The sequence below is a fragment of the Ambystoma mexicanum genome, chromosome 7p, assembly GCF_040938575.1.
Source record: "Ambystoma mexicanum isolate Mex_15411 chromosome 7p, UKY_AmexF1_1, whole genome shotgun sequence".
Classification (NCBI taxonomy): Eukaryota; Metazoa; Chordata; class Amphibia; order Caudata; family Ambystomatidae; genus Ambystoma; species Ambystoma mexicanum.
The window spans coordinates 112,395,157-112,416,218 of NC_090939.1; the positions used below are offsets into that span (position 1 = coordinate 112,395,157).

The 21,062-nt window shown below is 47.4% G+C and overlaps 1 protein-coding gene across 2 annotated transcripts in view; it reads right to left on the reverse strand.

Annotated features, from left to right (window-relative positions):
* ZBTB20 (zinc finger and BTB domain containing 20) overlaps positions 1 to 21,062 on the reverse strand; it is a 3,989,371-nt gene that overhangs the window by 1,597,455 nt on the left and 2,370,854 nt on the right. For both annotated transcript variants that reach the window (XM_069635901.1, XM_069635902.1), the window contains one exon: positions 20,187 to 20,293. The gene's annotated coding sequence lies outside the window, so the exon portion shown is untranslated. The remainder of the gene's footprint in view (positions 1 to 20,186; positions 20,294 to 21,062) is intronic.

Below are 21,062 nucleotides of genomic sequence, written 5' to 3' on the forward strand. Positions count from 1 at the left end.
ATAGGCAAGGATTCTTTGCTAATTCTCTCAAGACTTCTCTCTTCCTTAGATCTATCTCTTTGAGCACCCTTAAGCTCGTCATGTATTGTCCTTAGGCTACTAGCGTTCTCTACAAATTCCATTGGCTTATCATTCCCCTTCGGGTATCTTTGTACGCATCTGAGCATCCGGGTTCTTGAATAAGTCAAAAATATCCAGCATGCCCATTTCTAGATTTTTCAAGTTAGTATCAATTCTGTCAGTGACTATTTTATTTTTCATAGCATCTGATAAGTTGTTTACCGCTTCAGAGTAGCTAGTCACCTTTGGCTCATTATTAAACTCTGCGTCAGGAATCAAAATCAAACTGGGATCAGTGCTTGAGCCATTGACAGAGCCCGGCTGGGCAATATTCCCCTCAAACTTGTTGTTCGTAGAGTTTATACGGGGGATTCCTAACTTCGACCCTTTTCTCTCATGCTTTTCAGCGTCCATACATGCATCCACCCCATCCTTTGACTGACCTGTAGCTGAGTTCACTCCCAATGCTAAGACAGGGTTGCGTGTCTCAATATCACTCGAGGACTTTAAAGCAGATGCATTCATGGCCTTTTGAGCACGAGCCTGTTTTTGTCTATTTTTTTTTAGAAATCCTGACATTGAATATATCCGCCACTCTGATAGGCGCATTGGCGGCAGCAGGAATATGCAAATCTTCCATCAAGCTATCGTTTTTCCTAGTATTGTGCACCTCAAAAACACTCTGTTCATTATCTCCCATTTCTGGTCTAGGAAGAATCAAATGTAACTCATCTGAGTCCTGGTCCCCATTGCTCAGTGTATTAGGTGCAGTATTGAGGGTGCCTTCGCCTGACATTAATTTCCATTTTTTCATATTTTCAGCTAGCATTTCCGGGAAAGCTGTCAAGGCAAGCAAGATTTCTTTTAGAATATGAGTCTGCGACTTCATTTCTTTTAATATGTAATCCTGAATCTCATCCTTTCTCTCTGATATCGGAGATCGACTAGACTCACTCAAAGCTTCCTCTACATTCCCTATGTTCCGTACTGCATTCGAACATTGTGTAGATGAATCAAAGTGTTCAGATAAACCCAGTAAAGTTATTTCACCAGTGGTAAATATATGAGGTGTGTCAATAAATGACAGTATTCTGTCTTGGTTGTGGATGATTTCTCGCATTCCATCCTATATCGGTCCCATCAGCTCCTCCCAGTCTCGGCTCTTCATTGAACAGGGACTGAGAGGAGACAGGGATCACATCATCCAGATTTTCAGCAATTAATCTGTCGGATTCATTTTGGGCACATTCAATTAGATCCTCATCCGAGTCGGAGGGTAATGGAAGAGCTATGGCAATAGCATGCGCCATGCTCATACGGCGCGTTTTTATTATATTCATTGCTATGGCTGGGTCTTTTTTACCCCTGGCAAACTTCCTTTTCATTACTAATCTTATTTTTCGGGGCGATAAAACCGTACCTCCAATCAAGCATAAACACTTGATTACCTTCGCGTACCTTACTCAGATCACCTTCTATCACTCCAATAGATGTTTTGCCTTTGTCAACTAGTTGCCCTGTTGTTAAGTCTTCATACAGGCCTTTGATTATGTAATTCAGCTCACACACGTCTGCTCAACTGCACACCGCACAACGCAGCAAACAGCCAACAGCCGTACTTCGGGTACTTCCCAGGTGCGCGCGCAGGTGCGCACTGACCAGCGTTTTTAACGCTACGAATGGGCGGGACCAGGGCGTAATTGCAAAAAGAATAACCAATCAGAGCATCTGAAAGAGGAGGGGCAGAGAATCAGAAACAAGCACACCTCATCCTCATTATTCAGAAACGTTATATCAGATAGCTTTTAGCTATTAAAGTTTATACGTCATGCACCTCAGGGACAGGCAACTTCCGTGTTGCCTTTATGTACGTCCTGACCGCTTCTTCTACGAAGTGTTTCGAATCCGCGAGGAGCGGCGCCTCAGTAGCGTTCTTAATCCAGCGGTCCCAGCGTTCCCAGCCAACAGCCGTACTTCGGGTACTTCCCAGGTGCGCGCGCAGGTGCGCAGTGACCAGCGTTTTTAACGCTACGAATGGGCGGGATCAGGGCGTAATTGCAAAAAGAATAACCAATCAGAGCATCTCAGGGACAGGCAACTTCCGTGTTGCCTTTATGTACGTCCTGACCGCTTCTTCTACGAAGTGTTTCGAAGCCGCGAGGAGCGGCGCCTCAGTAGCGTTCTTAATCCAGCGGTCCCAGCGTTCCCAGCCAACAGCCGTACTTCGGGTACTTCCCGATTTATTTTTTGTAAATCGTTGTATACATAAGTTTATAACTGGCTGCATTATTTCCTGGAAAGCGTCAGTGCAATGAATCTCGAAGACATACGTTTGCGCCTCCGATATAATATTAATATAACATAAAATAACCAATTGACCAATTGAAAGATTTCCAGCAACAGTTAAAACCTCTTATCCTCATTACAATAGAGTATCATAATATGACACTATTCTCTCCCACTGCACTTGCCCTTCAGTATCCGCCATGCAGGCTTGGCATTCTGGGGATGGCACGCTACCATGATATCTTTTTTCCTCTGTGTCCTCCTCATTCTCTTGCACATTTCTGGCAGTCTGCTTGGTAATTCTGCTCCCTCTCGTTGGGTTTGTCAGGTTACAGTAACACCTAACAAACATACAACCAACCACATGTCAAGGGTTTGCTTGAGCACATCGCGCAACGACTCACTGATTTCAGGATTTCCAGACTGTGCACACTGATGTACACTAGTTTGCCTTTTCTGATCAGTGCTATACTTTGATTGTTCTACACTGACTCTAGAGGCATGTCGGCTATCACAAAAACCATACTTACTCAACATTCTAGTTCTCAACTGTAAATATCTTTAATGCACATGCAGAGGTAACCAACCTGACAGTAAGGCCCTCCATGCCAGGTTTCTGTTCATGCTTTTCTACTCTTCCCCAGGTCTTGCCCATTACCCGCAGGCAGTTGAACTGATTGGCCTAAAGCAGAGGTCTACAACCTTTAGCCCTCAGATGTTTTGGACTACAACTTCCATCATCCCTAGCCAGCACAGTCAATGATGAGGGCTCATGGGAGTTGTAGTCCACATCTGCAGAGCCACAGGTTGCATGCCCCTGGCCTAAGGGCAATTCGACAGTCAGACATTCTTCCCTTAGCAGTACAAATTGACAAACCAAATGCTCTACCTAAAAACAGCAAATAGCACCCTGAAATGTAAAGGATAGCCTCTTCTGCTTGGTTAAAGGGAAATGTGGCATCCGGTGTGGTGGGTGTGTACGAACTGGGGGTGTGGAAGGGACTGGGGGGCATTTCAACCTCTGACTGCTTTCTCCTGCACATTTCTTTTGACCTTTGCCCTCACATATCTGTACCCACAGTAAGAGAATTGGGAGGTGAAAGAACATCTACCCGTATGACCAAGGGACCCACAACCATCTACTCTTTATTCAAGGGTAGGGCATGTTCCCAACACATGTTCCAAACATGAACTTCCCTGAAAGGGAATACCACATAACATAAGCTAAAGTGGGCAAATTAATGATAGCCACTTTCTGCGTGAGCATGAGGAAACTACAGGCTCACGCCTGTTTGTCAGAGAAGGCCCTCAATGTAGGTTACATACAGGTGACTTGGTAGAGGGCACAGTATACATGTTCTTATCCATATGTCAATCCAAAGCATTCACAGACAGTTCATTTGGAATAACATGGGAGCAGTTTATCACCTTTTGGGTCTGACAGTGACCCTTAACTGGTCCGGAACGACCCAATAGCAGTGCTGCTCACTGTCAGTGCCCCCCATGTGAAGGACCCAAAGGGACTGCAGGACTCATGAGCTTTGTAGAAAGTTGAGCACCACATGGAGTGCTCAGCTGTGGTTTAAGTTCAAGCTATCATATTGTGTCAAATGAAAAGTCAAGTCTGATCTGATCCTAATGATTCCGATTGAGTTTTTACAGGGAAGAGGAGCAGGGGATGGTTTGAGTAAAGCTCTGGACTTGCTGGGACTTTTCATCTCACTTCACCTCCCCTTCGTACCCACACAATGTTCTTTCCCACCGCCCTTTCCATGCCCTTCTACATACCTATGCACTCTCCCTCAACATCTCGTATTTGCCGCCTTTCCTCTCATCTCATCATAAACGTACAGTCACGTTTACAAATGAATAATAAGTGCTTCTTGCGAAGCATATGTTTGCTATCTAAATGTATCCAACTCAGAATACATGATGGCAGGGTATGAGGCTATCAATTTAATCTCGGATCAGGGTCTTATTCGCCCATCAACCCCTTCCATTTCACATAGCCCAGCGCTGCTTGCCACGGCAACATGCCACACCTCCACACAAGGTACAAAGGTCTCCTTGCAGCATCACATCTTTACAACTTGCAGTTGTTGTGCTCTCTGCTGACATGATTTGTATCACCTCACAAAGCCTTTCCTCCCGCCCCCTGGGAATGTCCTAGACCCACCAAGTAGGGGCTGTGGTAGGACTAGCGGTAGAGAAAATCATATACCTGTCACTATGCATCAGAAGAGAGAGAAGGCAACCACCCTCTGCTGTAGGCGGCTACTCTTACTCATCCTACTAATCTCGCACATATTCTCTTGACGGTCCACTGCTCAAACCTCCTACTTACTCATTTCATATACAAACATGTACCATATACAATATTTCAATGTTCGGTACTTTAGAAAGATGCCCAACACTCCATATATGTGTTCTAATGTTTCTGACTTGATTCTCAATAAAGAACACTGAAGCAATGCTCTTACACTCTCCTGTAAAGTGCAATTTGTGTTATTAGGAGAAATAAATAGTTGCTACTAATATTGCAACTACACAACACACTTAATAAGCAAAACACTATCAATGAATATGCAGCTATCATTGTCATTGCCTCTATGTCTAATCAAGACCAGACAACCATTTCAGAAGAATAAATTCCACTTCAGAAGTAGCTGCCTACCTCATTAGTTCTCACTAGACCTCTGCTCTTTCCCAATGTGATATTAAAGATGGATAAACATGCCCATATTCTCAATACTGTCCTCAATGGTGAGGGAGATGAGAGCTGGAGTGTGGATGACTGCAGCCTGGAGGCTTGTGATCTGCACAATCCAAGAATTACCAAATCAAACTGGAAAAAACACCTATCAAAATCGCCATGGTGTCTTAGCAAAAATCAGCCAAAATAGGTAAAAAAAAAGCCTTAAAAAGATAGTGTCAATTGGAATTGACCATGGTGCAAGCAACAGCCAATTAAGAATAAAATATGTCCACAGGTGGTGAGCTGATAGCCGTGGGTAGGGATACTCCCTATACAGCTCAGTCAAAAACAAAGTAGTTCCTCTCAAAAAGTAAAAAGAAAAGTAATTTGAGACTCAACAACCCCAGAATGCAATTTCATGTGCTTCAAAATCCAAGCAAAAAAAAAGGAAACCTCCTCCCTCCCCTCTGCCTAGGCTTGCATGGGAATTGTGGTTCCAATCTGCTTCAGGGTTCCAGTCTGCTTCTGGGTGGTCTTCTAGGTATTGTCTTCCTCCTGCATCTCCGAGAACAGCTCGATCTCCAGGTGTGCCCCCACCAGAGGTCAGCTTGTTATAAAAGTGGAATGTTGTTTACTTAAGCCGTCCCCTCCGTCTCACTCTCCATGGACAGTGGCATTGAACTATCGCGTGCCGTCACCACAGCCTACTCTCAGTGTAGTCTGTGAGCTCCCCCAACTGCTCCCATCACAGTCTCTGGACTCCTTCATCCCACTCCTACGCAGTCCCTGGGCTCTCCCCACCCTGCTCCAACCACTATACCATGGCTCCCGTCCATCCTGCTTCCACCACAGTCCCTGGGCTCCCCGTCCTGCTCCCAGCACAGTCCCAGGGCCAGTGGTGGCTGGTGAATTATTTAAGTGGAGGGGCATAAATATTTCCACCAGATATGCCGTAGCGACATAGCGCAGAGAGGGAGCCCGAAACAATCAAGGGAAGTTCGGAAGGTTTCCCCCCGTGAATTCTTTTTTAAATGATGGGTTAAAAGGGTGCATTTTAGAGCATACTTTAAAAAAAATGGGTAATAAGCCAAACAGTTTGCAAGGCGCTGGGGGGGGCACAGGGAAAAGCATAGTATTTTTGACTGGACATCTTTGATAGATATTCAGTAAAAAATAATACCATCCCTGCCTTTGTTGTACAACCCTCCTTCCCCCCTCTAAACCCCACTTGCCAAAATCAGCTCAATGGACCAAAACAAACACACACACATTCACATGAGTACCATCACCATACACTCACTCTTAACACAAGCATACACGCATCCATACACATATTTAAATAAAAAATAAATTAGCATAAATGTACCTTCTGCAGGGGCCTGCATGCGGGTGCTGAAATACCTCTCTCCAGGCTGCTCTGTCCGTATGTGTGAGGAGGTGCAGGAGCTCCCCCTCGCACATACAGACACGCAATACCCCAGCCAGCACGTCCAATGAGATATGCAAGGCTGGCAAAGCAAAATGCCCCCAGCCTTGCTTGACTCAGTGAGCATGTGTAGCTGGGTAACTGAACTGTCAAAGGGAAACAGTGTTTCCCTTTGACAGTTCAGCCAACCCAGGAGCACTCCCTCAGCTGGGAAAAGCAGCTGAGGGAGTGCTCAGTGTTTCACTGGGCTGGCTCCTCGGCTCCTCCATAATGGGTGAGGGGCCCACTGGGTGGACGTTTCCTCATCCATTATGGATGAGCCTGTTAGGAAAGATTTCTTAATTGTGGGTAATTTTCCTTCCATGTGGCAACCCCTAAACTTTTTGCTGTTGTTTTCACCAGGATCTAGACTTTGACAGAGAAGTGCAGCCTTCTGCCGCACTCCTCTGGGCTTTCGCTCCATTCTACGGGGAAACTGACATGCCCTTAAGACATTCAGTACCGGGAAACGTTGTTTTCCATAGTTCTTTTATCATGTTGCAGCTTTCGCGCAACGTGACACAAGAGGGCACTGTAAGCTAAGTTACTGCTCTCTTGGGTCTCTAGTCTGCTACAGGCCCTAGATACTCTTTTGGGCTTGTTAATGAACGGTGCAAGTGAATCATGGACGGGACTGGTGGCAGCGATCGTTTCTTTGTGTTTTTGAGCTCCTTTTGGCGTTTGGGCGCGTTTCTCGCGCTTAGCCAAAAATGGTGGCCTGGCTCCCAAAATGGCCAGACCACGAGGCTCATTGTCCTGTCCGCTGACCGTCTTGCCCCCTTCAACTTCCCCAGGTCGAGCCGACCCGGGGCCTTCCTTATTTGGGCATGTACTTTCCCACGAAACACAGGTGCTTTTGCGGGCTGCTACAGGCCTTGTGTGTGCCTCCAGGATGTGGGCTGGGATGTCTGGTCCCAATACACATCCTGGGTGCCAGAGAGTCTAGGGTGGTGTGAATGCTTGGGACCTCCGGGGTCCGTGTTAGGTCCACGTATGGTGTGAGTGTTTTGTGAGCAGATCTCCCATTGGGTCCCCTCCGTTTTGGCACAAAGGGAACCGTGGATAAGAGGGGGCTGGAAACACCACTACCATGTTGATCTCCTGAGTTCTCACGAACGAAGGAATACAGGAGCCAAGTATCCTGCAACCACGAGGCTGAACCGAGGAATCACTGGTGACCCGCTGAAGGACTGCTCCTCTGCACTGCTGTCGCTTGGTGAAACCCTTTCTACCTCTGATCGAACGAGAAGGCCTGTACTGGTACTTCGACCCTTGGAATAGTGGGAACAACTATTCTCGGCATCTTCACCATCTCCTGCACGTAAGCCTTCGGAAGTGTCTCTGGGCCATCCAGCAGACTGACCAGCCTACCCAGGAGTCTTGCTCTGTAACCGCCGTCAGGTTGTGTTGTATTACGAGTCCTTGTCACTCTCACACGATTCGTACACTTGGCATTCCCAGGTCTGAAGTGAGTAGTGTACATTTGGCTGAAATACACACGGCCACTCCCTTGCCCTGCTGTGGTAACAAACTGTGCGGGTTCACTGCGTTTGGGACGTCCTCAACTCAACTTCTGCTGTTGCGGAATCTACACGACGCCGAGACGTCCCCTGCTCGTATCTAAACCTGCCAGCACTGAAACTGATGCGGAGAAGCCTGGGTCTGCTTGCATCGGGGACCGGTGAGTAGCATCGCTAGGAACTGGTCACCCTCCTGCAGGAGCCCATAGCTTTTCCCTGCTGTGTCTATCAGCACGCCTTTCCGTACTCGCGCTCTGCTTCTGCCCACAGTGGAGGATGCGCTTGAGTCGCGGAGCTCTGTTCATCTTCATTTGTTCACCAAACTAAACTGCCTGATTCCCTCGAAGAGACTCCCCTTTTTTGCCCGTTGGCACCAGCGTGTGCAGGTACTTTTGAGCACAAGGCTCCACTATTCGTAGGGCTTGGACTTCCTTTCAGTTAGGTGCCTCTGAAGGCGGACTAGGTCTAATTATTATTCGCACTGCCTGTTTTCCTCTCCATCTAGGTGGTCTACACATTTTGTGCGTCTAACTCGTTAGACTCGTTTGTATTTGTATATATATTGTATTGGTTTGGTATGTGTTGGTTTACTTGAGTTTTATTGTGATTTCTCGCTATGGTCAAAGGCCTTGTAATAAATGTGTATATATTTTTAATATAACACCTGCTTGGAGTAATTTGTAAGTGTCCTTGCTTTGTGTGCTCATTGCAGGCTTTCAGTCACCCTCGCCCCTCTTGAGACCTAGTCTTGACCGCCGCGATCGCTACCCTGATTGGTCTGGCTTGTCCAGAGGTTACCCTGTTCCAAGAAACTAGGCTGGCCTTCTGAACCTCTGCCCCTCCAGGACAGAGTTCAGAAATCCATCTTAACAGAGCCGCCAGACTCGGACAGGCCTATAGGGCAACAGGGCAATGCCGTACCAAAAAATGGAAAATGCTGGTGAGGGCCAGTCAAAATGGGCCACTTTTTTGGCCAGTTTAATGAGGTACTTCACTATGCAGCTAGTAGTTTTGACCATTGTTGCTGAATAAATATTCTTTAAATATCACAATTTGCTTACATTTTAGCAAAAAACACCCCGTTGGGTACTATTCAAACAGTTTGTGACTAAAGGAATGAACATGCATTTGCAACTGCGGGCCACTTTTTCATTAGTGCCTGAGACCGTTTTATCTGACAGTACTTAGCTCTAGTCCGACCATGTGAGACGCCCCTGCCCATTTCCTACAATCTAAAAAATATATATATATATATATATATCTTTTTTTCTTTACATTTCACGCTGGGCTCTCGCGCCCCCCCGAGGATGTGGCCGCGGCTTCCTGGGGAGCTGTGTCCCACAGTTTGAAGACCTCTGGTCTTGGGTAAAGAAGAGACTCCCGCTCCACATATCGCTTGACGACTTTTCTGCAGCATTTGATGTTGGGAACTGCAGGATATGAAAAAAAAGCACAGGATGGACATTCCGGTGGGTTTTGTGACAATGATTGCTGATCTGCATACCAGTACTAGTGTACAGGAGCGGTCACAGATGAAACGGGGACCTACCTGCTGTATACTTGCTCCCTTGCTGTACAACCTGTACATTGATGACCTGCCTGACGAGTTGGGAAAAGCAAATAACTTTCCACCTAAGCTGGGCGACAGGTCTGTGCTATACAAGGCATTTATGGATGACATCATTATATTTGACTTAAACTATGTGGGGATTAGGCATAGTGCACTGAGGTTGTGCGAGTTTGCACAATCGAACCACCCACTAATACATTTTGGTGGGTTGGTGCCAGAAAGAGTCTATCGAACACAATTGTCACTCGGCCAGGAACCATACACGGTGTGAGTACTTACACATACTTGGAACAGGAAATCACGGACAGGAAGAGCTGTGATGACCTAATTAAACGCCAAAGTCAGAAAGGTCAACACATTGATGATGGTGAACAGGGGAGTTGCTAGGTCTGGAAAAGACCCGGGGCTATGCTGATGTCGGAACTGTTGGGACTGGGGGCTATCTAGTATTTTGGCTGTAGCTCCTGAGATTCTATCTGGGGCTACAACCAAAAGATCAGGGGCTATAGCCCCCTTAGCCCTCCCCCCTAGCAACGCCCCTGATGGTGTAAAAGAAGTTTGCCTGCAAAACCGCAGGCCTCAGCCTCAAGGCAATACAACGACTGTATAAGTAGAGTTCTATGCCTTGTTTAATGGATGGCCTTGGAAGCCAGCCTGGGGGAACCATGATATTTAGCTGTGCAGACTGGGGGGCACACTGTGGAGGAGTGTGATTGGTATGTCGCAAGGTATCCCGATTGAGGCCTTAGGTTTTGAGTTGGGATTAACTCCACTCCACACACCTGTGCTGATAAAGAGAGGGCTATTATATGTTAAGGCCCTGACCAATCCTGCTTGCACTAGGTTAACAATACTGGGGAAAACATTTCAACGTGGCGATCATACAGTGGGCTCGTTTTTGTAAGGCTAACGAGGCCTATTCCAAAATAGGATGGGTCCTTGAATGGGACAGAGGTTTGGGTATGTTCCCACCTGCACTTTGCCAATCTGGACAGCTACACTATGTTCTCAAGGCTGGAGCACAGGTATCTAACCACTCAGGGACACTTGATCCAGTGTCCATGGCAAGAAATCCGAAGAAGTTTCCTTTTGCTAAGAATGAAGAGGCTCTCCACTCTCACAGTCTGCAGGGTCTGGCACAGAACACGTCACAGACACACAAACCTCCATGCTTCAGGTGCACGCATGAAGCAAATCACAAGCTCGTGACGCAGCCACTGACTAATTGCAATACTTCTCTGTAAATAGTAGCAACTGCCCACACGGGTGTACGCTTGTTTCATTGCGCTTTTTTGATCAGCGCTGGGCATCGCTCGCTCTTCACTGATTCTACGGGCATTAAAACTGTCCCAAATTCCAGACCTAAGTACTTTATTCCATTTTCTACCTCTGCAAATATTTCTTGTGCATTTCAGCTTTCTCCCCCTTTGGCTTCCCCATCCTCTGCTGCCCTTTCCTACTGTCTGGCAGACCAAGGCCTGGATGCCCCTTGGTGGAGGGCGCAATACGCCACACTCTGGACACGCATTTGGGGTCTTCAACTACTATAATGTTCACTGCTGCAGTATAAACATGCATAACATAGCCTCACATCGCTAGGTAGTTGCGAGGGAACAAACTTGACATGGAGGTTTGAAAGGACATTTGGCATCAAAACTAGAACAGCGTGCCACATTTGGTGACAAGCAGGCTAGGGATGTGTGAAGGGACACAGATATTTATTTATTTATTTTAATTCTTGATAACGCGCCAAATCGCCCGCAGGTCTCACGGCGCACACAAAACAGTACAAGAGTACAAGACAAGGACAATCAGTAGAAAACAGAAACAAATCAGAGACAAGAGGTAAGTATCAAGGTACTTTAGAGGGTGACAGATCTTCATCTGAAGAATCAAGGGGAGGTATGCAGCGCCGAGTGGCGCATGCTCTGGAAATGCAGAGAGTGAGTGCTTGGTGCTAGCAGCCACAAGCAGCAGGCTGGCAAGCAGCACCACAACAAGGTCATGGAGTATTGAAGCACAGCTTGCGGTGCGTTTCCATGACAAGAGATTCGGTGCTCAAGCCAGGGCTAGAGGGAAATCTTGGCGGTGCTAGGAATTCCAACTACGGTGGCTCACCAGGAAGAGTGAATAGAAACGTAGGCGAGTCATGTTGAGTCAGCGAGGACATCCTCAAGGGGGCTCAGGGCCTTCTCGTCGAGGATGCAAAATGCCAACATTGAGTGCTGTGGCTCCCTGTGAAGCTGGAACCGTGGGGACATTTGCAAGTACCGAAGATTCACTCAGAGAGCTATGTTATACAATATTTATTTCAGAATGTGTTAGGTACAATATTGCACATGGATGTGTGTATACTGGAACTTTCAAACAGTAGTTTGCTGTTTCTATATTTTATTAGTGGAATAAAATAATTAAAATGCTGGATAAACACATTTGAGAAGTGTAACACGAGCATGAGGGATTCAGTCTGTCTGCACTTGCCTCGCTGATGTGAGATGGGAAGGGGCACTAAAGGCTTTGGGGTGTAAGGCAAATCCCCTGACTCGTTGGCCATCCCATTGTGCACCCACAGTGGTGGGGGGCAGTAGAGAGGCTAAGGATGCGTCAGGCCGTGTACCTCCAGTCTAAGCGGGAGGCAGGGGCGCAGGCAGCCTTACTGGGGGCTAGGTAAAGAGCAGATTGGGGGCCCCAGCACGTGGTTAGCCTGGGAACATGAAAGGCCATCAATGTAACACTCAGCCATGTCAGACCATAGAGTGTTGCTTTCCAAATACCAATAATGAGCCCTCCCTTCAGAAAGTGAGTTCAGACCCACCCCCAGGAAAAAGAGGAGGCAGCGCAGAGGACTGGGCCAGTTGGCTGAGACCTCAGACCAGAGCTCGTCAGGCTCCCTCGGTGTCTGTGCTTAGTTGAGGAGTGGGTAAATACATTAACAATGAGCTACAGTTTTATTTGTAGGCTATTTTAAATCCTAAGACATCAAAGCACCCCTGAAGGGGCATCCTAGTTGCACAGTAGTAAATAGTATAGCCCCCCACAAAATAGACTTTAAATCTACAGTGGATTAAGCTCGACCTGATTGGTCAAATGTTCAAAAAGAAAGGCTGCACCGCAGTGATTTCCCCAAGAACTGAACCTGCTCTTTCTGGGGTGCCCTGGAAAAGGAATGGTCAGAGACATGTATCCCCTTCTCTGATGGGCTGGCGCCCCTATTAGTCATCAGGTCAAGAGGACACACACATCAGACTGAACAAGGAGAGTGTGTTGAAAGCATGCCATCTCTGCAGAGGTCCATCAGGCCTTAATCCCTACTTCAATGGGACTATTCAGTGGGCATATTGGCTGGCAGAGCTGCTCACACCTGCTCCCAGGACAGGAGCTTCTGTCTTCACCATTCCTTCCTATGGGAGGCCAGTCTGAGTGAGGCCAGTCTGAGTGGGCGAATGCATGAGGACAATGCATCCAGCCATTTGTTGTGGACTCTATCCCAGAGCCTTGTGTAGACAGTAAGCCATTGTACCCCCTTGGTTCAGATGTCCAGTTGATGAGAGCGCCTTTGTAGCAATCATGAAAGTTACAAGAATATAGGTCAAATAGGTCAACCTCCCTGGAACCAAAAGAAGGTTTACCAAGGGAATGACCAAGTCCAAATTTCAACAAAATGTATCCCCTTCCCTGAAATAAGATATATGAAAGGCCTGCTGGTTGCCACCAAACTGGCTGTGATCCCCACCTGGGTCCCCAGAACAATACCTTTCCCCCTATTGAGACATTCTGGCAACTTCCATCTATAGCACCCCATCAGGGCTTGGGGTCAGATTTACCCAACACCTCCATCAACACTGGGCCCTTCTGTAGATAAGAACCAGGGAACCACCATCTATATGATTTCTGAAGACCTGGGACAATGTTTTCGAGCAATCATCCATTCCATCCTCGCATGCCAGAACTAATGCACTCCGCCGCAGCCCATGCAAGTCTGCACCTCTGACCATAAAACCAAAGGATGGCCTGCTCAGTGGTACTGTAGGCACACCGATAGGCCGGAACCATTGTGACACAGAGAGCAGTCCCGGAAGGTGGGGCTATCTGAAGGAACTTGAACTATCACATGCCTGGGCCACCCCAGACAGGTGTGTACAAGTGTTGCGGTCATGCTCCCATACTTCCTTTGGAAGCACAATTAATTCTGGCAATGTATGCTTTGTCTGAGCATAGTTTGAGTGGAGTATTTTACACCCAATTCTTGGAAGTTGGGAGTAAAATTATTTTCCATGTAGTACAAAATAATCCTCACTACAATGTTGGTATTTTTTAAGTACCTTCAAATATATTTTAACACTAAAACTGATATATTTTCGTAAATCCTTACTTCTTTCCACCTGGTAACACATGCAAAGGAAAAGATGATTTTTGACCTTAAAGTGCCTCGTCAAATCAGACAGTAATAATAATAATGTAAAAAAATCATCTCTCTGACACTGCCCTGTTGTGCCACTGATCTCCACGGAGCTGTGTAGGTGGGAGCAGGGGGCAGGCTTCTAAGTGCCTTTTTGTTTCTATATTTTGTTGGAAGCATTTCTATTTCCCATTTCTTTATGTTGGGAGTATTTGCCTATTTGTGTGGAGTAAAAGTGGATGGGATACATTACTCACTGTAATCATATTTCTGATGCTTGTAGCTACTTAGATTCACATGCTATACATAGGCCGACATCTAGTGGAAGCCGTAGAATATTACAGTTGTTGTTTTCGAAACTCGGAAACAAATACCTGCTACATTTTCCCCTCAAACACTTCGTAAGCAAAGGCACAGATCAACCTAGAGAAAGCGCAGATTAGATATAGCACAGACCACCAGAAACTGATGGGTTGGGTAGGAGGGAATACATCTAGAAAATGTGCCTTTGTGAGAGGCCTCTTTGTCCAAATCTCAAAAGCACACCTGCTAGATGACGTGAAAGGACTGCACCGGCGAGATGGGAGCATATAGTACTTCATCAAAGAATCTTTTCTGCAGTAAAGTGACGGCTCCAACACATGGATACCATTGGTGCAGCATAACTGCAAGAGGCGTCAGCAAGAGCAAGCCATCAATGCACGTGTCAAGTTGTTGGGGAATCAAATCGGTCTGGAAATACAAAGAAGAATTTCAAGGGTGTATCAAGGCAGCCCCTCAGGTGGACACACACAATGCAGGTGGGGATCATTGAGGGTTTGAGAGCACTAGCCGTTGTCCCTCATGCATGTCAAAGTTGCACTCACCATTCCCGGGGGTCGTTTAAGGGGCACAGAGACCAGGATAGAGACCCTACCACGATATATGAACAGTCGAGTTTGTAAGGGAGAGGAGCTCTCAGAGGATGTGACACAAATATAACTTGCAGCTGAGCCACCGGCAAGCAGTAGGCATTTCAGGGTGCCAAGGAGGAGCGGGTGATGAGCCTACAATTATGGTTAGAGAAGTGCAAATGGACCATCATGGTTTCCCACATTGAGGTTAGACCGAGGGTATACCGAGGTTATACGGTCGTGGGAGGATAGCTCAGTGGCAATGTGCTCACCTTGGAAGCAAAACGACACGAAGCAAAACAGGTTCGATCCCCGAGTAGCGTTATAAATATGCAACTAAGACAACAACAAAAAATTCTGTAACAGCGCCTCGATGCCCTCGGGCTGTGTTAGCGCTTTAAAAATGTAAATAAATAAATAAAATAAATAAAGATAATGAACCAACATGAGTACAATATCCATCCCTGAAGTCTGACAGCTACGGCTAAAGCATAGAGAGCTAGAGGGGTCACTCGGAGACCAGGCCGCCAACACAACTTAAGAGAGCAAGCGCGGTAAGCAGGCAGATGCGCTCACAGTTGCACCACACAAATGTATGCCAACGCGCATCCATGGAACTAGGAGGTGAGTGCTGCAAGGAACTCCTGGACAGGGGCTCAAAACGAATTGTTACTTATGACCTATGTTTCCAAATGTACCTGCATGAGCTGCCACTGGAACCAATGGAAGGACTAGTTTGCGCTGGTGAGGGAGATGTAGCGTACAGGTACTCCGGGCATGTCACTAAAAGAAATGGTGGTGTGTTCACCAGGGACGGACCACTCTAGCATCTGCCTGCCTACAGTAGGGAGGGGAGTGGAGGGCACAATGCTGTACCCGCATTACTGCCTCATGGTTCTGCACGCCCGGCGAGCTTTGCCACAACCTGGAATGCCTCATTATTTCAGAAGCTTGGAGATGTTTGCTCTATGCAGGACAGCATACCTCTGGAAGCAGGCAGGGCAAAGGCACATCAAGCCGCAGGAGGTCACCATGTGCCCCAGGCAGACCACCGGCAAAAAGGTTGCTGGCGACATTCCCTTCCGCCCCCCACCTCAATCAGGGGTGCGAGGATTAAATGATGGGGGTCAGAGGAGGGGAAGGAAGAGAAAAGGATGAAGGGAGGTAGCCCTCTGTAAAAAAGGAAAACAATGGGAAAGATTATTGATTAGCATAAATTGCCTTCATCATTCCCCAGAGGGCGTTATGCTCTAGAAGCACCTGAAGCCGGGCCAGTGAAAGGCGCCCTGATTCCCATAGGACAGTCCTGCATAATTCATGTTTGTGTGTGACATACACTGAAGGGAACTGCAAGAGTGATGGGTGGCACTCGCATACCAGCCATTCCTCTGAAGCGCCATGGACAGCTACTCTGGTAGGCTGCAGAGGTAAGTGGGCAAGAGACTTCGGATCTTTGTGGACAATCTGCATCAGGCTGTCATCGTGGTGCGGGTGACCAAGCATGCCAACACCCTGCCTGCTGGAGCATGGCTCACTCAACTGCTCATGCCAGCTATGAAGGCTCAAACCACAGCAAACACTGGGGAAGGTTCGGAATTCAATGGGGGGCATTAAGAGATTGCCGGTAAGAATTACTGACAATCTCGGTTTACCGTTTTTTGCTGTCCGATATCTCGGTATTACCAGGATATTAGGGGCGGCACAGTAACGGTAAATTCCCATTCCCATGGAGGATTGGAACCCCTGAAGAAACGGCACCGTTGTCAACGCTGCCAGTGCATCAGTGAACCATCTGCCTGTAGAGGCCTGAGCAACCTGCAGGTCAGGTTCACTGCCTCTACCGGCAGACTCAGAGTATGCCGGTCCAGAAAAGGTGCCGGTACACGTTGTTACCGGCTCCTTTTTCCAGACCGGCATCCTCGTAATGAAGCCCAATATTTACTAAATGAACTTTGGTGAGTCCCTGATGCCAGTTGGACAGTTCGGAGGTACAAAAAAAACAATATTCACCTGAAGAACAAATGTGCTTTCCAGGGCGGTGCAGGTGCCTTCACTGGCAGATGTGATCTAAATGCAGCAGGAATCATACAAGCCAGCTGCAGCATCTTTGCTGAGCTGATAGTGTAAGCACCCCAGAAAAAAGTGTGTGGACATTCTCACACTGAACATGATGATACCAGATGAGTACACCGGGCCTCGGCGAATGATGCACTCGACAGCCTGGCTCAATGCTTCGACATTCCGGTTTTGAACTTGAGAAGTGGATATTTTCAGATGTCCATAGGAAAAGAAGGCTTGAACCGTGAAAGAGAGTATTCAGCTTCCCGCTGGTCTTGTACGGGTTAAGACCAATGATCAAGGCTTATCTGGAGCGCCAGCCTAGTGGCATAGATCCGCGTAAAAGTTGCGATATTACGCTGCGGATTGCGAAAGTGCACCTTCGTTAAATCTTCTTTAGAAAGAACATGGAAAAGCGCAAGCAGTGGTTACTTGAAGCAGCAAGGCAGTCGGTTACAAAGGTAAGCTTCTTTATTCTGTTACTTCTTCGATCAGATGTCATCAGGTAGATATGACATGATATGATAGGTTATTTATAACGCATTTAATACCCAGAGGTTTCTAAGCGGGACCCGGGGATCAAACCTGTGTTGCACCGTGTCGTCTTGTTTCCAAGGAGAGCACGTTGCCCCTGAGCTATCTTCCAGAGACAATAGGCTCAATAGAAGTTACAAGGATGTACAGAGAGCCCACTGGCTCCCACCTCCCAGGCTACATACTTCCAGCTGCCTGGGGTGGAACACTCAGTCATCCAGCAGCATTCCAGACACTCATTGAGCATTCCACTCATGACCTCACTCTGACCATACACACAGGTAGCAGGGAACAAACACAGCCTAAAAGGACAAGTACTCAAGCTGTCTAGAAACAGATGCCACATCTGCAGCTCCAGGGTCCAGGTCGTCCAACATACTGTTTCTGAGAGTGGAATGAAACCCAACCGCGGAAAGGTGGAGTACTTCAACACTTCGCCTGGAAGCGAACACTTGTGAAGAGCTACCGAGTTTCCTGGGTTCCTGCAACTTTTATCAAGGCTTTGTCCGTGGTTGTGCCAAGATAAGTTAGAGGTTCACAAAATTCACAAAGGTGCACCCTCTGACCTGAAAAGACAAATAGAAAACTGCTCCACCATAGCCACCATACCATATGTGGCATGCGGTCATTGGGCAACAGTGTCCAATGAGAAGCTTGATGATGCGGACAGGGGTGACGGGGAGTGGTTGCACCCTACTTATTAACAGCAAAAGGCCTGAACCTCTGCCAATCACAATCTATGCCCAAACCCACATTCAACACCTCAGCCTGGTCTCAAATCAGCATCGGCCACTTCTCCGCTATGCAGTGGGCCGCATGCGGTATGCAGTTCAATAGAGTGTGGAGTGCTCTGATGGAGCAAGAGACACATATAGCCAGAAAACTGTTGGGATATTGCGCTTTCAGACCATAACCTCTGATACCACCGCCCATTAGCCTGCAGTGACCTTGGGGGGAGCCAAAAAAGGTCAGAACTCGATGGGCTTGGTTGGGTTGTGACCACCAAGGCTACCCACTAAGTCCTCCTTGTTAAGAATGAGAAGGGACCCTCTTGGGCAGGTACTGCAGGAGCATTCGATGATCAACCGCTTTCAGGGAGAAGTACCAGCCAACATAACAAGGACCACATTTCAGATTCAAGGGCAGCTTTGGAAGAAACCCTGACGCGCGGCCCTGCTGACCGCGCACGGTCTAAGTGGACCGCTGATGGTCCATTTTTGAGTAGACGTTCCAGTAAGCGTGGCTAGGACCAGGTTCTATGGGTCCTCTATGCTTCCTTGTTACCACCCTCAGGCATTGCGGGGGGGGGGCTGTAGATATAACCGGCCAGTTCTGTTGGGGTTGTCAAGGCGGCAGACAGAAAAGCTGTGTGGCAACAGACTGTCTTCCCCCATGCAGAGATCAGGGCATGCTGTGTACCAGCAACGGGACATATCCTGGACCTGATCACTCCAGCCCTCGAGCCTAGTTTGTCTTGAGTGGTTCATTAACGCAGCTGCGGATTATAGTATCACTCTTACCTTAAATGCAATGAAAATTAAACAAATACGAGGACATATTCTAAAAAAGAAACGTTCATCAGCTGCTCATTGTACACAGTTTGCAGTCGCAGCCTAACAGAGACCAAGAAATAGCGCTTGCAACATGAACTTTCCCCAAACCTCCACTGCCTGCACCCCCTCCTCCACGCGCCCCAACATCTGCTGGGCCTGTAAGGTGAGGAGAAGGGGCTTCCAATAACAGGGTGCAGGGCCAGCCCCCTTAACTGCCACTGCCGGCGTATAGAGGGTTCTGCCCCGGATAGTTTCTGATTGTGAACTTTTTTGTTAGTACCCGGAGCCTGCGCGCAACGGGACTGCAGACCTGCGTGCCTTTCCGGCGCATCGCTCGCCTCGCGCACTTGCGTCTGAGTGCATCTGGTTATGCGCCGGAGTCTGTTTCTAAGACTCACCGGGCTATATTTATATACACACATACACCGTATGTATATATAAACACGCCCGCCCACGCAGGAGAATATACGCATGTATGCTAGCCAGCCAGCAAGGCGTGCTTCCGTTACCCGAGATATGAGGATCGATGCAAGCGAATGCATTGCAAGAAGCAAGCGCAGGTCTGTGGAACTGGGGAGCTGGAGCCCGTGTCTTACCTTGGCATATTATGCCCTCTCCACCCCAAACCCTTCTCTTTATGAATCCGAGCCCTCAAGCGGGAATAGCTCGTCCAGTTATGGGTTTAATCTTGCTCTACTCGTTATGAAAACAGGATCGCAAGTCCCATAAACCACAAAAAAAACAACAAAAAAAACCAAGTGAAGTGACATGCAACAACATAATGGCTGAAACTCACTAGGCGGCAGATTCAGGCAACTGTCAATTTCAATTCATACATTTGTCAATGTTTAGATCGTGCCAATCTCCCCCCTCCCAAGAATGCCTTCTATATATTAGCAATTAGTTCCTTAGAAGTAAGGTTTGGCGTCCACAGCACCACTCATTTCTGAAATCTGATGAAACAGAATGGAAATCCGCCCCATGGAATTCCCCCTGAATGTAAATGTTTCTCAAGCGTACCCACTGAGGGCATCTTGAAATCCAGACTGGATTCTGCCATTAGGTGGGCTCGCCATTGCACTCTCTCTTCTCTCTCTACGTGTGGTGGGAGGGGGCGGTATCGCTAGAGAAGCCAAGGCAAGGGAACACTCACCACCACTGTAGACTGTCCAACGAAGACCTGCTCCAAATGTCTTAGAAAGCTTACGTTGGATGCAAAGCGTTCCGTAGCCTCTTCGCAAGATCAAAGCACTCCAACTCCTAAGGAACCAAAAAATAAAAAGCCTATATTAGGTCGCCATGTCAAGTCAATACTGCAAACCATTGTCGGAGCAGCAAAGTCAGCATTTACAAACATTGGAGTATGCACTCTATCAACACTTCAGGTTCAGTAAGGGTGCATCGAGCTTCGTTTATTGCAAACATTGGAGGATGCACTCTATCGACACTTCAGGTACAGTAAGGGTGCATCCAGCTTCGTTTATTGCAAACATTGGAGGATGAACTTTATCGACACTTCAGGTTCAGTAAGGGTGCATCGAGCTTCGTTTATTTCAAACATTGGAGGATGCACTCTATCGACACTTCAGGTACAGTAAGGGTGCATCGAGCTTCGTTTATTTCAAACATTGGAGGATGCACTCTATCGACACTTCAGGTTCAGTAAGGGTGCATCGAGCTTCGTTTATTTCAAACATTGGAGGATGCACTCTATCGACACTTCAGGTACAGTAAGGGTGCATCGAGCTTCGTTTATTTCAAACATTGGAGGATGCACTCTATCGACACTTCAGGTTCAGTAAGGGTGCATCGAGCTTCGTTTATTTCAAACATTGGAGGATGCACTCTATCGACACTTCAGGTACAGTAAGGGTGCATCGAGCTTCGTTTATTTCAAACATTGGAGGATGCACTCTATCGACACTTTAGGTTCAGTAAGGGTGCATCGAGCCTCGTTTAGGCAAAGCTGTATTATGATCCCGCATCCCCGACCAGCATTCCCCTTCCTGACCCCTCTTACCTTTATGCC